Raw genomic sequence first — 16,708 nt, 5'->3', positions numbered from 1 at the left:
TTTGGGAAGAGATGAGGCTATATTAGTCCCCATCCAGGTGGGCATGACCAAGTCCTAGGAGAGACTCTGTACAGCATTATCTTCTTAGATTAATCACACGGGTAGATCCTGATACATCTCAAGCTCCATGACTGGCTCTGATTACAAGAAATTATCCTGTTTAAGTTAATGAAATGGTACCTTATGCAGGTCCAAGGACTACAACATTTTCAGTCTTTCTTTAACTTAATCATGTTTTTCTCTCTTTAACGTAGCCTGGGAAATTATAACAAGCAACACATTTCCCTAACATGCATAACTATGGCATGCTTCCATACAATGAAAAAAAGGAACTATTTTTAAATTTCAAAAAAAGACAGCACAAAATCTGTTTTAATTTTTTTGTTTGTTTTCTATAACAAGCTGAAAAAAATCAACTACAACAGAATTATCTGATCATGTCCCAGCCTGGCACACAGTATTTACAAATGCTTGTACCCCCATCCTTCCAACCTACCCTGCCATTTTTTTTAAATGGAGAAGAGAAAGAAGAAAGGAAATAAAATTGTCCCATACTGTTTTAATATTTAAATTACAACACGAAAACAACCTTTAGCAATTTTGAGAACACTGGAATAGTAGAGCTTTGGGGTATTCATACCCAAATTCAAAGCCGAACAGATAAGTGATTTTCAGACAGGCTTTACTGAAAAATCTTGAAGTGATCAAGCATGTTGGAGCATTTTACTAACGTCAAATGACTGACAATAGCAATTTTGAAGTTGATCTGTGTTTAGGAGCATTTGCATTCCCCAAGGATATTTTTGAACACTGGGCATGTGATTATTGGATGATTGAGTTCAGGGTGAACTTGAATATTTTAGTGAATATATGAAGTATGTGGCTGAGTCTATAAGACTTGAGACTAATCAGATGTTCCTGAAGTGACTTCTTTTTTCTCCCTCTCAAATCAAAACCAGGACACATGCTCTGAGAAAGTACTTTAGTGATAATTCTGGTTGAAAGAGGCAAGTGTAATTGAGATGCTAATATACTGGAAGTCCTGACATGATTTGGTAACGTTTAGATGCAGAGGAAACACATGTTAAAACTATTAAAGCTAAACCTCGGAAAAGCCAGGCAGAGTTCTTGGGAGATGATTCTCCAGGGTCATTCATATTTCTGCTCATCTTGTGAGCATCGGTAGCTTTGATTCTAGACTGCCTTCTCACAGAGGGTTGTGTAGGTGACAGCCTCTGAAGATAGACACAGAGTATGTCTCTGAAGCAAAGGGCTGGTTTGCTTACTGTCCAGGATAATAAGCATAATGTCTTATCCCAGCACTGGGGGTAAGTTTGTTTCTAGCCCATTTTTGAAAGTGGGGTTCCCCGAGCTTGGGACTCCTCAGCTATGATGCAAACAGGCCTGTGTTTTGCATCACAGGAACTGTTGGCCTCCACTCCATGTGACTTGTGAGGGAATGAAGGGAACAACTGCATCCCACATCACAGGGAAGATATTCCAAGCCTGGTCATAGCATCCTGAAGTTTGTAGGCTGTTAGGATGCTTGTTCCAGGAGCATCCAGGAGGAGTCAGTGCTTATGACAAAGACATGGTCTGACACATCTTCAAAGTTCTATAGGGGAGACATTTTGGAAATGAATTTTCCAGATCCCAGAAAATCCCGATACCAAAATATCATGCTGCTGAACCAAACTCCTTATCCTTTGCTCAGAGAGGCGAGCTTAGGCATACTTACCTATATCTGGTCCCCAGCATTTGTTGGGCTGAGTAGAAAGTCTGTGGCTAATGGGTAACCTAGGGTAGTGTGATGTGGTCAAAGAGCTCTGGTCTGCAGTTTGGGGAAGCTATGACCATCTGCTACTAACACTCAGATAAAGCACGTAAGTTTTGAATTTGGGGGAATCCATTCAAATCACTGGGTTTTTGTTTCCGTCTGAGAGTATCTGTGAGATCCATGGTTCTCAACACCATCTTTAGTGGCAGAATTATTTATTCAAGCTAAATTGTATGTTGCTACGTGACCACAACAGATGTGATGAATACAACCCCTCAGGCGTGTGTGGCCCCAGCTCTCCCCTATCCTGTCTCTGCTTGGCCCTGGCGTCTCCTCATGACACAGGCCCCAGGGAGACTGTTGGAGCACCAAAATGCAAGATCACTCAGAGCAAAGCTCAGAAGGACTGGACATCCTCAGAGGGACCTTCTTGCTCTGATAGTCTCTGATTTCTAGATGCATGAATCTCATGAGAAAATAAAAGCCACGGTCAGTCTGGCAGGCATTCGCAGTCTTTAAGACAAAAGGCCAACACCCATTAGGCTGCAAAACAGCAAGTTCAAACCATGAGTCATCTATGGGTCCAAGCTCTAATTTGGGCTCAGGCTAGTAGTCTTTCTCACTTTTGCAAGTAGTACTATTTAAAATGTTATTTTTCTGACTTTGCACGCTTCAGTAAGTTTCTTTCCTTGTACAGTAGAGCCCTTCCCCTAACCAGACACGAGGGATAATTCCTTGAGGGGGGAAATAGTCATCACAAATAAGAGGGCAGATGGAACAGATTTTAGGAATTTATACTGAAGGGTCTTGATCCATGTAAAGTTTTGAAGAATATAAGATATAATTTTTTTTCCTCTTTCCAATAAATAAACATTTTACAAACTAAGGGAAGGAGAGAGAATAACCGAGGCTTGTATAGAAACTACTCGTTGTAGCGAGCTTGGAAGCTATCTCTGTCTCACAGACATGGCCCCCATCTGTCCCCAGAGTTTGTGCTCTGTGCCTAAATTGCCCACCTTACAAGGAAATCTGGGTTCAATGGATGAATGCAATCACATGTCCTAGGAATGGTGTGTCTCTACACTATGCAAGAGGGAAGGTACTGCGAGAAGGTGCAGACTCTGGCCAGTAGGGGCATGTCAGAGCTGAGTAGGTGGTAGGAACCCACACTTCCTCGCTGGCCCTCACATTGCCATGGGGCATGCCTGGCATTAGAGACTTCATTTTCCCTAGATGCTCACCCTCATTATCCTGGCTAGAGGACATCCTTCTCTGTCCTGCCTCTGCTCCTGTGCCAGCCCTTGCTTTGGTGCTTGCAGAGTTTGTCCTTCCAGAGTTAACAATTTCTCACTCATGAGTGATGGGGATGAAGCCAGGGAGCTGGTCCAGGGCAGTGCTGGCCAGGAAGCATCCATCTCATAGCTGTACACACAGCTCCTGTAGCTCCATGCCCTCCGCTCCTGTATCCTGCTGTCCACACGCCCTCTGGTCCTGCAGTTCTCTACTCCAGAATCATCCCAGGAAGAATCAGTCCTACCTCTTCGGGGAAAATTCCATGTATGGAAAGAATAAAAGACTCTCTTTACTATTGTATAATGTATTCAATAAATGCTGACTGGGAGATGGGGGAACGGGAGGAATCATCCCTGGCTGAAAAAGTCCACCTACAGGGGAGAGGTGTCAGTCACAGGCTTCTACTGCATACTCACTCCTAGATATTTTTCTTCTTAAAACTAATATTTCTTTTGTTTGTATTATTTGTTTTTATTTGTGACACATAAAGGACTAGAGGAGTTGAATGCTCTCAGTTCCCTAACACTAAGTGTGAGTACTAGGCAGAGCTATATGATCCCAGTTTTTGTTTTTTTTTTTTAAATAATCTTTTCCTCTTTTTCTTTGTTACAGTGAAATATATACATATATTTATATTTTTTCTCTTTTCTTTTCTTTTCTTTTTTTTTTTTTTTGAGATGGAGTCTCACTCTGCAGCCCAAGCTGAAGTGCAGTGGTGCGATCTCGGCTCACTGCAAACTCCACCTCCAGCATTCAAGCGATTCTCGTGCCACAGCCTCCTGAGTAGCTGGGACTATAGGCGTGCGCCACCACACCTGGCTAATTTTTTGTATCTTAGTGGTGATTGGGCTTCACCATGTTGCCCAGGGTGGTCTCAAACTCCTAGCTCAGGTGATCCGCCTACCTTGGCCTCCCAAAGTGCTAGGATTACAAGCAGGAGCCACCACACCCAGCCAAAAATGAAATATATAATGCATATAAAATAGAATATGTAGCTTGTATGCATAGTTAAAAGACTAGTGACATCCCTTTATCCACTGATGGCATCTTCAAAGCTCTCTGGGTACCTCTCCCCCTAGAGTTAGCTGCTCTCTTAGATTTTGTGTTAATTATTTTTATGCTTTAAAACATTTCTCATTTGCATGCATTTTTAAATAATATATTGTTTCATTTTGTCTGTTTTCTACTGTTAGATAAATAATCTCATCGCATGCTTTTATTTGCTGCCTGCTTCCACCCTTTAATATTCAGGGTTTTAGATTTACCTATGGTGATGCAAGTAGCAGTTTTTTTTTTCACGGCTTCATTTAGTTTTCAGTAACACACTATGCAATTATATATGCCTGCATTAATGTCTTATCCTCTCTACTGTCAATGGGCACTGGGGTGGTTCCCATTTTGCGAACACAGGCCATGCAGTTGGAGGCAGCCTTCACGTGTCTCTGGGCACACACATGTGACACTTTCTCTAGGGAACAACTCCAGGGTGGACTTGCACCACCTCCACCCCAGGCCTCCTTCTAAGTGATTCTAATTATTGGTGTGTGGTACATCCCATGTGCCCAGCAAAGACTCACCCACACAACAGTTTTGATGGCTGGCACCACCAACTCCCAGTACTAGGGTGCTTGATACGATCCTGCAGCTGCTGCTTCCCCCAAATCTCAGTCATCTTTCCTTTCACAAGTTATCTGACCCACCCTTCCCTGCTCCCACTTCCTTTGTCTCACCCCCAAACCAACCATCTCCAAATGGCACTTCTGAGTGGGTCCTGCAGGATTCAGGATTTAGTACTGCCTCAGAGCCCTGCCTGCTCCACCTGCTGCAGAAGAAAGACAAGGCTCTCTCCCACGCAGTGCTGACACAGGCCCTGCAACACTGCCACCAAGAAAAGAGTGACTACCATGCATCTACTTGTTTAGGTCAGCAGGTTTCATTTTTTTTAAGTTTATTACTTTATTTGTAATGGTTTCAGTTTCAAAGTATCATTTCTAAATATTATTAACTAGAATCTACTTTTACAGTATTATTTTGCACATGCTACTGTCTTTATAACATCAGGCTATATTTTTAAAAGTTACTTAAAAAATTTATTTTCCCTGGCTCTATTGAGGTGTTACTGAGAAAGAAAAACTCTATATAACATATGGTAATTTTTCAAGAAAATGCTCAGTTATCAGAAGGTATGGTTTTCTGCTGAGGAAGGTACAAACTGGGTTTTTTGTAGATGAGGGAGGGGGAAATAGAAATAAATATCTCTCCACAGCAAGTTAGACTTAAGGTATCTTTTCAATCATTAAATAAATCAAAGACAGACTCAGAGGAAACCACATGACCCACGGAAAACAAACTCCATGTATCTGTCCCCTCTGGGGTTGTTTGGGATTTTTCCAGGCAAGAGTTGACCATTTGTGAAATAGCTGAACTTTGAAGTTCAAGGGTGGATGGACTCCAGTCCAAGGTGGCATGGCTCTAGGGGAGGAGAATTGGCATATAACAAAGGAGAAGCCTTTCCATGGCAATTTCTCCTCTTTCTTCTTCTGTTGCGGGTTTTCGTAATTGTTATGTACTATAGGACAGTATGTGCTCAGGTCAATCGTGCTGCAGGAGACTTGTACAGGGTCCCACATGACACATAGAGCACAGCACAGGAACCACGGGGAAAGACGTGTCTGGAGGTCTTTTAAAAGGCCACAAAGGACTGGGGAGCAGGGAATGCCTGTCAGTAGAGGGAGGAGTGGGAGCCAGGAATTTTCCATAAAGATGAAGCCCACCCAAGCTTTCTTTAGCCATAACACAAAGGGGCTGGCTATTCACACTGTTGAGCCCTTTGAGCTGATGGGAATGGCATGTGATTTCAGTCCTATTCAGTTTTCTGACTTTTTCAATGGCAACACTTTTTCAAATACCACTGAGAAGTGACAACCTTGCTCTTCTATGCATTTATGGATCTAAACCTTTCTTTGCAGGATAGAGTCTGTGTCTCTCCAAGGAAGATGTACAGGCTTCCAGGCTGGCCAATCTCAGGGTTGTGTGGCACTGGGGATTGTCTGATTCATGGTCAGAGAGTGGGTGCAAGGGAAGGGGCAACATCATTTAAGAGGTTTTCATAGCTGGACATGCAATAAAATAAGTTTGCCTGCAATCTTTGCCATTTTGTGGGCTCTTAAAGACAAGTTTTCCCTGCACTTGAACACCACTGTCCAGAAGCTTCCAGAAGGCACTCAGTAACCATACTTTTTGTTTTGTTTTGTTATTTTATTTTTTCTACCTATAAAAAACTGTTAATTGCCATCTGATAAAATAACCTTTCTTTGGAGGACAGATTTGGAAGAATTGGGTAGTTAGTGCTGGAATGACCTTAGGGATATTCATAACTTATTCAGTTTTAGTCATTTCTAATCTTAACAGAAGAAACCAAGACACCGTTTATTAATTTTTTCCCACTAAATTAATGGAGTCACTGCATCTCGAAGACCATTAGCAGAGCCGAGACAAGAGTTATGGCTAGAGAAGTAAGTAAATATTTGACTTCTCTTTTTCAACTTCATCTGAGAAGTTGGTCGGAATTGCCCATCTAATGGATTTTCTGGCAAACATTTTAGAATACCTATGTTTAAGGCAGGCCAAATAAGGAGATAATTTGTTTTTCTTTCCTTGCAATTACTACCACAATGGACATTTTTTCTGGACCAAATATTAGGCCATGTTGTCATAAAAGGACTACTTGCTTACAGTGAAAATGAGGCCCAATAATTAAAGAGAATGGAGAAAGGGCATGACCTTGCAATAAATAATACTGAAGGGGGAAGGGGGCAGACTTCTGAAATTCTAGATTTTTCCTTGTCCTAATCAGTGTCCACTGGGAGGCCTAGGCCTGCCTCTCCCTGTTCCCAGGCCAAATTTCCCACTTTGTGGAAAGAGGGTGATTTCTGGGGCTCCCTTTAGAGGTGACATTCTGTAATTCTGATAGGAAGATTAATTTCTTATTTAAAAGTTTTGTCTCAACACTATCTTGAAACAATTCAATTATTGTTGAGGAGAACTTATAATTTAAAGAGGAAAATATAACTTTATTTGACTTTAATTTTGGTTAATTTAGAGTCAAGGCATATGATAAGGGTTGGTTTTGTGTCCCCACCCAAATCTCATCTTGAATTGTTGTCCCATAATTTTCACATATTGTGGGAAGGACCCAGGAGGAGGTAATTTGAATCATGGGAGTGGATTCCTCCATACTGTTCTCATGGTGGTGAATGAGTCTCATGAGATCTGATGATTTCATCAGGGGTTTCCACCTTTGCATCTTCTTCATTTTCTCTTGCCACCACCATGTAAGAAGTGCCTTTCACTTCCCACGATGATCCTGAGGTCTCCCCAGCCATGTGGAACTATAAGTCCCATTAAACCTCTTTGTCTTCCCAATCTTGGTATGTCTTTATCAACAGCATGAAAATGGACTAATACAATATACCAAGTGTTATCAAGAGGCACATTAATAATGAAGGTGATAAAACATCCCATTTAAGTCAATATTTTAGTTAAGCAAACAGTGAGCACTTACTGTGCACCAGGGGTGACACAACACTCTAGAAAAACTAGGCAGGCACTAAACATAACTCTTTAAAAAAATTTCACTCATATTCTATTCCATGAGTCAAGTATGATACAGTCAGCTAAGAAATGTCTTTTCTCATTTTAAAATATTTAATTGACAAACATTGTATATTTTCAAAGTGATTTGATATACATTGTGTACTGATTACCACAGTCTAATTAACACATCTATCACCACCCATTGTCAACACTGTGTGTATGTGTGTGTGTAGGGAAGTGAGGACACTTAACATCTCCTCTATAATTAAACTTCAAATAAACAATGCAGTATTATTAACTATAGTCATCATGTTACATTAGATCACTAGAACTTATTCATCTTATAATTGAAAGTTTCAGCCCTTCCATCAACATCTCCCCATTCACTCCCCCATTCCAGCTCCTGTCAGCCATTGTTTTACCCTTTGCTTCTGAGACCAACTTTTTCTATTCCACATATGAGAACACACAGTATTTGTCGTTGTATGTGTATTCACTTACAAGTGAAATAATTTTATTTAGTATAGTTTCCTCCAGGTTCATCCATATTATAGCAAATAGAAGGATTTTCTTCTTTTCTTATGGCAGAATAATATTTCATTTTATATAAATACACTATAATTTCTTTATTCATTCACTCACAAATGGGCACTTAGTTTCCTTATCTTGGTTATCGTGAATGATGCTGCAATGATGGGGGTGTATCTCTTTGAGATATTGATTTCATTTTTATTTTTATTGGATATATACCCAGAAGTGAGATTGTCAGATCATATGATAGTTCTATTTTTAACTTTTTGAGGGACTTCCACAGTTTTTCAAATTGGCTGCACCAATTTACACTCCCACCAAAAGTGTGCAGGAATTGCCCTTGCTCCATATCCTCGCCAATACTTCTTATCTCTTGCTTTTTTATAATACCACAGTGAAATATCGCCTCATACCTGATAGAGTTATCTCCTTATTTGGCCTGCCTTAAACACAGATAATCTAAAATGTTGGCCAGAGAATCCATTTGATGGGCAATTCCAACCAATTTCTCAGATCAAGTTAAAAAAAAGAAGTCAAATATTTACTTACTTTTCCAGCCAAAACCCTTGTCTCTACTCGCTAATGGTCTTTGAGATGCAGTGGCTCCATTAATTTAGTGGGAAGAATTAATGACAGGCATCTTGGATCATGTCTATTTTATCAATTGCAAAAATGAGACTAGAGAAATAGCTTCCTCAGAATTAATAAGTGGTACCTTCTCACTCAAACTTTAGTGCTCTTTCTTCTATGAAACTGAACATTATTTCTTGCTTGTACACATGGAGCATGATTCAATCCCCAAAATAATTTTCTGTGATGCTCTACTCTGCAATTGAATCTCTAATTGTTAGGAGAAGTGCATATAACTTTACATAATCACCTATTCACAATCAAAATTCTTATGGAGACAAGTCAATTCAACTTGATGAAGCACAAGCAATTCTTACAGATGGCTCAGAGTTTTCAGAATTGATTGACTAAATATTAAAAGGCAGCTTGCTGTCCAGATGTGAGCCAAGTCTAATGTATCTTGAAGACTTGCTGTGTGCCAGGCATTCTGCTAAGCCTGACACACACTGAGCATATGAAACATTAAATTCTTGATAATTCCCATTTCACAGGTGAGGACATAGTGGAACAGATGGATTATTATCTACCCGGGCTCACCCAGCTAGGAAGTGATAAAGGAAAGAAGCAGCATGTAGCCATTGGACCCAACCCCTCAGCCACTGCAGAGCTTGAGAGAGTTGGATCTCTCCAAGTTATATTCAGCTTTTTAATTATTCGATAAATGATAACATGAAGGATGAATTCTATCATCACTAAAAAGTCATAGTGATGCTAACATATGCCCTGGTAACCTGAAAAAGCTGCTGTGAAACCAGAGAGCAGTTCCATAATAAGCCTGGGACATTTACAAGGAAACCTGAGCTGTAGAGTGAGTGTCTGCAAAGCCTGAGAGGGCTCCCACTATGTTCATTCTCCTGGAGGTTGCATTTATCCAACTCACAGCTGCTTCTTTTGCTCTTTACTTTCTGGAGGTGTTTGGAAATCTTGAAATTCTTAAGGTTGCTTTGACCTTCTTGGATGAAAACACTGGACAAAACAAAGAAATCTGGCAGCATGCATGTTGTTGTTGATCTCCAACCTGTTTCATAATATTGACTTCCTAGAGAGATCATTTCTCTGACCATAAATTTACTTGGTTTGTGTGGATGGATTCCTGTATCTTGGAAATTATGTTCTTGTTTCCTATACACAGTGTATTCACAGAAAAGCCTACCAATGTCTGTGTAAATAAAGCTGCACTATTGTAATGGCTAAATGTACTGTTTTTCTGAAATTTGTGGTGTCTGAATTTTTTATCCGTAATGGCATTTCCTGCCAAAGGTAAATTTCTGGGCTGGTTATAAACCTGGTAGAACAAAAGTGTTAGTGAAGTCTTTACTTTTGTTTTTGTTGTTGTCAAAAACAAAAGTTGCCAGTAAGAGTAAAAAGTAAAAACATCATCAAGTTAAAGAGAGGCACCTGGGGAAACTGGCTAGCACAGAACTAGCAATATAAATACAAAGGGCTGGATAGTAAGTGTTGTAGGCTTTTAATGCCGTAAGGTTGCTGTTGCAACCACTCAACTCTGCTCTTCCAATAAAGGAACAGTCATAGATGATCCATGAAGGAATCAACATGGCTGTGTTCCAATAAAACTTTATTTACCAAATTGGCTGCTGTTTAGTGCCCTTCCTTAACTAAATTTTCCACTCAGGAATTCCATGTTAGAGCTTGCTGTCTCACAGGCACAGTGCTCCCAGTGTTCACTCCCTCCTAAGCCCATTCCAGATTTCTGAGAATAGTTCTCTAAATCCTTCATATTTTAAAAATTGAAACCAGAAGTCCACATTTTGCCAGCAGAATGAAACTTCTTTGGCCCCAAGTGTGAAGGAATGCCTATGTTAAACAGAGTTCCTCTTTCTGTAAGTTTCATTTTATCTCTCAAGAAGAGGTTAAGGGTTTGTGTTCTGGGATAAAACACAGGTAAGAGCTGAAGAAGCCCTACAGAATTAATCCAGAAAAAAGATATTTAGCCTGAAAGATGTTACATAGTTGTTTCTCTAAAAGACATTCCGCTCTTATAACCACATCTAAGTTGCTCCAAAATACATCTATCAGGGCTGTCAGGCCTCTGAGCCCAAGCCAAGCCATCACGTCCCCTGTGACTTGCACATATATGCCCTGATGACCTGAAGTAACTGAAGAATCACAAAAGAAGTGAAAATGCCCTGCTCCGCCTTAACTGATGACATTCCACCACAAAAGAAGTGAAAATGGCCAGTCCTTGCCTTAAGTGATAACATTACCTTGTGAAATTCCTTTTCCTGGCTCATCCTGGCTCAAAAAGCTCCCCCACTGAGCACCTTGTGACCTCCACTCCTGCCCACCAGAGAACAACCCCCCTTTGACTGTAATTTTCCTTTACCTACCCGAATCCTATAAAACGGCCCCACCCTTATCTCCCTTTGCTGACTCTCTTTTCGGACTCAGCCCGCTGGCACCCAGGTGATTAAAAAGCTTTATTGCTCACACAAAGCCTGTTTGGTGGTCTCTTCACACAGATGCACATGACTCTGAGCATGGTGGCTCATGCCTATAATCCCAGCACTTTGGAAGGCTGAGGCAGGCTGATCACTTGAACCCAGGAGTTCAGGACCAGCCTGGCAACATGGTGAGACCCTGTGATTAAAAAAGATAGTAAAAAATTAGCCAGGCTTGGAGGCACGAACCTAAAATTCCCAGCTACTCTGGAGGCTGAGGTGGGAGAATTGCTTGAACCCAGGAGATCGAGGCTACAGTGAGCTATGCTTGTACCACTGCATTCCAACCTGGGTGACAGAGAGACACCCTGTGTCAAGCAAAACAAAACAAAACAAAACAAAATAAAACAAACAAAAAATCACAGAAAAAACACAACTATTTATTAAAATATGCTATTTTTAAAATGTGCAATTTTCTGACATTTTTTGGCAAATAACTGGATTTCCTATCATAATGAAACTGCCTACAAATTAAATCGACATGCCAGTTAAAAAATTACAACAAAAAAGGCAAATCAGGTGAAAAAGGCCTTAAAATCAATCACTGTCTTTCTTATTTAAAACATAGTATTTAAACTTGGTTGATATCTTAGGAAATACAGAAAAGCAGAAAGAACTTAAAAATAGTAACTCACCACACAGTGATTAATATTAAAATTTGTATTTATTCCCCTCCCAAGTTTTTTGACTGCCTAAATGCAATTTCATATTTTTCTTATTTTTACATATATTACATAAACCAGAAAGTATCTGAGACAAATCTCAATTAATTTAGTTTATTTTGCCAAGGTTAAGGACATGCCTATGACACAGCCTCAGGAGGTCCTGAGAACGTGTACTCGAGGTGGTTGGGTCATAGCATGATTGCATATATTTTAGTGGGACAAAAGTTCTAGGAAGACATCTATCATTATATGTAAGTTATACATTGGTTCAGTCTGGAAAGATGGGACATCTAGAAGAGGGTGAAAGACCTTTCAGGTCATAGGTGGATTCAAAGATTTCCTGACTGGCAATAGGTTGAAAGAGTTAAGTTTTGTCTAAGGAGTTGAAGTCAGCAGAAATATATGCTTGGGGTTAAGATAAGGGGGCTGTGGAATTTAAGATTCTTGTTCTGCAAGTGAAGCCTCTAGGTAGTAGGCATCAGAGATAATAGATGGCAAATGTTGTCTTAACAGATCTTAAAAGGTGCTAGACTTTCCTGAAAGGATCTAGTAAGGGAAGGAGATTCTCTACAGAATATAAATTTCCCCCGCAAGGGACACCTTTGTAGGGCCATTTAAAAATATGTCAAAGAAATATATGTTGGCATAAAATACTTCAGTTTCTTTCAGGACTTGCTATCCGTCACGTGTATCCGTCACGTGATCTTATACCCAAGTCAGGTTGCAATTTAGTATCTTATTGTTACAGTCTGTTTTTTCAGTCTGAGGGTCTCTGCTTTAATGCTAATGCTGGTCAGTTGTGTCTGAATTCCAAAGGGTGGAGGGTATAATGAGGAATGTCTAACCATCTCGTCCCATCATGGCTTGAATTAGTTTTTCCAGTTTACTTTGGAATGTCTTTGGCCAAGGGTGGTAGTCCATTTAGTCGGTTGCTGGGCTTAGGATTTTATTTTTGGTTTACAATTGATTAACACATTTATTGTCTTTCATTATTGAGAGCATAGAGACATTTTTTGGAGATACTTACTTGGCCTTCATTTTGCATTTGCAGAGAAAGAAGTTTATTCAAAACTACATAGTACATTTTCTTGTTTGTTTCCTTGCAGTTTGTATATTTTTCTCTTTTTTTACGTAAATCTTTTTACCTATTGGGGTCTGATGTTTCTCTTATCAGCTTCTGTGAGCTCTTAAAATAATAAGGACATCACACTTACATAATATTTGCTGTATTTTAAAAAATCTATTTTGACTTTATTAGAATTGCTCCAAATAGATTTTAAAGCTATTTTGTCTTCATGTACTCAAAAGTAGATTTTTTTCCAAGATCTGTTCGTTGAATACCCATAAAGCTTAAAGACGATGTTTGATGTTATCTTCCAGCCCTAAGGAGCAACTGACATTTGCTCACAGGTGTCCTCCTGTCTCCTGACCCTGGCTCTTGCCCACGTTGCCTTCCCTGGCCTTCCTCACCTGGTTGCCTTCTCCATGGTCTCCCAATCTCAGCTCAGACATGACCTCCAGGTGAGTTGTCCCTGGTTCTACCAGACTGAGTCCAGCTCCCAGTCAGCCCTGTGATCATAAGGATAACAACCAACACTCTACAAGGTATCGTGTTGCCAGATTTTGCCCAATTGTAGGCTAATATAAGAGTTCTGAGTGTTGTTTCCTGAGTTCCAAGACCCCCCTCAAAGACGACCACCAGAAACCGAAGTCAAAGCCAAGCGGCCGGGATCACTTTATTGCAGGTTCGAACCCGGACCTCTCTCCGTACAGGAGTAGTCAGGAGGGCAAGAGAGAGGTCCCGAGTACAGCTCAAGCCTACTTTTTATAGTAAGGCACAAACAGGTTACAGAAGATTAGGGCATTTTTGCAGTTACAAGATTGGGATTGGTTGACATTTTGAAGTTTGAACATTTGGCAGTTTCTGATTGGCTCCTGCCCTTTTTTAAACCACAAACGTCTAGGGTTTTTTTTTTTTTTTTTTTTTTAGACAAACTGCTTGCTTAACCATGGGTGGGAGGGGGGTGGTTTCGATTGAGCAAGCAGGGGGTACGTGACTGGGGGCTGCAAGCACCGGTAATCAGAACAGAACAGAACAGGACAGGGACTTTCACAATGCTTGTCCATACAACGTCTGGAATCTATAGATAACATAACCGGTTAGGTCAGGGGTCGATCTTTAACCAGGCTCAGGGCACCGCCCGGGCTGTCTGCCTGTGGATTTCATTTCTGCCTTTTAGTCTTTTCATGAGCACCTTTAAAGCAGGCTGGGCTAAGCTATGATGCTCAGTGAGTTAGGTGTATTAAATGCATCTTTGACTTAAAATATTTTCAACTTAAGATGAGTTTATTAAGATGTAACCTCATCATAAGTTAAACAGCATCTTTAAGTACATAAACTTATTAACATCTTATAACTCCTTATTTTGACATAAGGCAGGAGAATTTCTTAAACCCGGGAGGCACAGGCTGAAGTGAGCTAAGATCATGCCACTGCACTCTAGCCTGGGTGACAGAGCAAGACTCCATCTCAAAAAAAAAAAAAAAAAGAATAAAGAAAATTCCTAACTTATTAAAAATTTTGGCTGGGTGTGGTGGCTCACACCTACAAACCCAACACTTTGGGAAGCGGAGATGGGGGGATTGCTTGAGCTCAGGAGTTCCAGACCAGCCTGGGCAACATGGTGAGACCCCCATCTGTACAAAAAATGCAAAAGTTAGCTTGGCATGGTGGCACATGGCTGTTGTCCCAGCTACTTGGGAGGCTGAGGTGGGAGGATCACTTGAGTCTTGGAGGTTGAGGCTATAGTGAGCCATGATTGTGCCTCTGCACTCTAGCCTGGGCTACAGAGTGAGACCCTACCTCAAAAAAAAAAAAAAAAAAAAATTCAAGAACTGTACACAATTTTTCTGCATGCCCTATGCACAGATTCACCAGTTGTTTACATTTGGTCTCATGTACGATATCTTTCACTCTCTGTCCCCGAACACATTCACATTTACTTATGTATGTATGTATTGTTTTGTCTGAATTATCTGAAATTAGGCTGGAATCATCAAGCCATCTGACTCCTGAAAACTTTCATGAGAATTTCTTACATACAAGAGCACTCTCTCAGAGAACCACAATACTGATCAAAATCAGGAAATTTAATATCCATGAAATACTCTTCTTTAATCTGCAGATCTTATTCAAATTTCAACAGTTGTCACAATTATATTGTCTAGGGTTGTCTTTCCCAGTTCTGGTGTCTGATCAAGAATCACAGTTTCCGTGTGTCTGGTCTCCTTCAATTTGAAATGTATGGCAGCCTTTCTTTGTATTTCATGGCATGAAACATCTAGAGGCCATTTCATGGCATGAAACATCTAGAGCCCATTTATTTTATAGAACTTATCTCAGTGTGGGTCTATTGTTTCTTCATGATAGATTTCAGCTGTGCTTCTTTTTCAGGGCTGCCACTAAGGGAGGCTGTGTCCTCACTGCATCATTCCAGGTGAGTCCTGATGTCAGCTTGCTTTATGATTGGGGTGTTGCCTTCCATCACTTGATTACAATGCAGCCTGAGAAGTTTTTGCACTTTGAGTGTTTACCATCGTGATTGACAAGTTATTTGTGAGGAGATGCTTTGAGACTGCAAAACTATCCTGTTCATCACCATCCCTTGCCGCCTCCTGCTTGACTCACTCCTTAATATTATCATTGCAAAGGTGTGGTTTGTATGCTCTATTATTTTTTTTCTAAATTTATGAGTTGGTCTATTCTGTAAGGAAGAGCATTTTTGTCTTCTAGCTTTTGTATGCATGTGTGTATTTGAAGATATAAAATGTATGGTCTAGTTCTATACAACTCCTCTCCCTGGGGTGCTGATGGACTTGGTCCTTGGGCTAGACTCTGTGCTAATGGCTTTATGGATATCATCTCATTTCACACTCTCAGCAAGTGACATAACATTATGTTCCTCATTTTAAAGATGAGAAGATTGAGAGGTTAAGAAACTGTTTATAGTAGCAAATTTTATAAGTAGTAGACCCAGGATTCAAGCTCAAAGGGTTTAAGTCCAGGAAAGAAGCCCTCTAGTTTTACACCACTTAGGATTCTGAGGGTTGTAAGTAACAGAAACCCATGTTGTACCAGCTTAGACAGAAAAGAGAATTCCTCAGAGAGATACTGAAGAATCTCATTACATCCAGATGAGTGTTGAAGCATCCAAATACGTGGAAGGAAATAAGGCTACCAAGTCTCAGGAAGAGTGAATAACCCTGGAACTCAACTAACAGTAAGTTCCTTTCTTTCTCCCTTCTCTCTGTCTGTGGTATCATTCTCCTTCTCTGCAGCCCACACGAGGGCAAATTCTGGATGACATGTCCCCCAATGTCTTCAGTTCATCACCCCTCACAGCATGATCATCTGTAGTAGGCCTCACTTTTGATCCCAGTTTTGGATTTTAAAACGTTGGGTCAAACCCTAAAAGAATTATTTAGTAAATGGCCAACCTTTCTTGGTCATTTAACTGTGCTCAAGGTATCAGGATCAGGAAAAAACAAAAACAAAAACAAAAACAAACAAAACAAGCCTGCTGCTTCTCCAGGAAATATGATTTGATCCCCAGAGAGGAAAATACCTAGAGTATAGAACAAAAGCTTGATTGGTGGGTGAGGGGCCTAGAGAGAAAACAGAAGATTCTCACTGTCTGCATAGAAACGGCAAAACCACATGCTGACTGTGCTTGTGTGTGGGGTGTTTGTTAATTGGT

The sequence above is a fragment of the Piliocolobus tephrosceles genome, chromosome 8 (assembly GCF_002776525.5).
Source record: "Piliocolobus tephrosceles isolate RC106 chromosome 8, ASM277652v3, whole genome shotgun sequence".
In the NCBI taxonomy this organism is placed as follows: Eukaryota; Metazoa; Chordata; class Mammalia; order Primates; family Cercopithecidae; genus Piliocolobus; species Piliocolobus tephrosceles.
Note: the sequence above shows the minus strand (reverse complement) of the source record.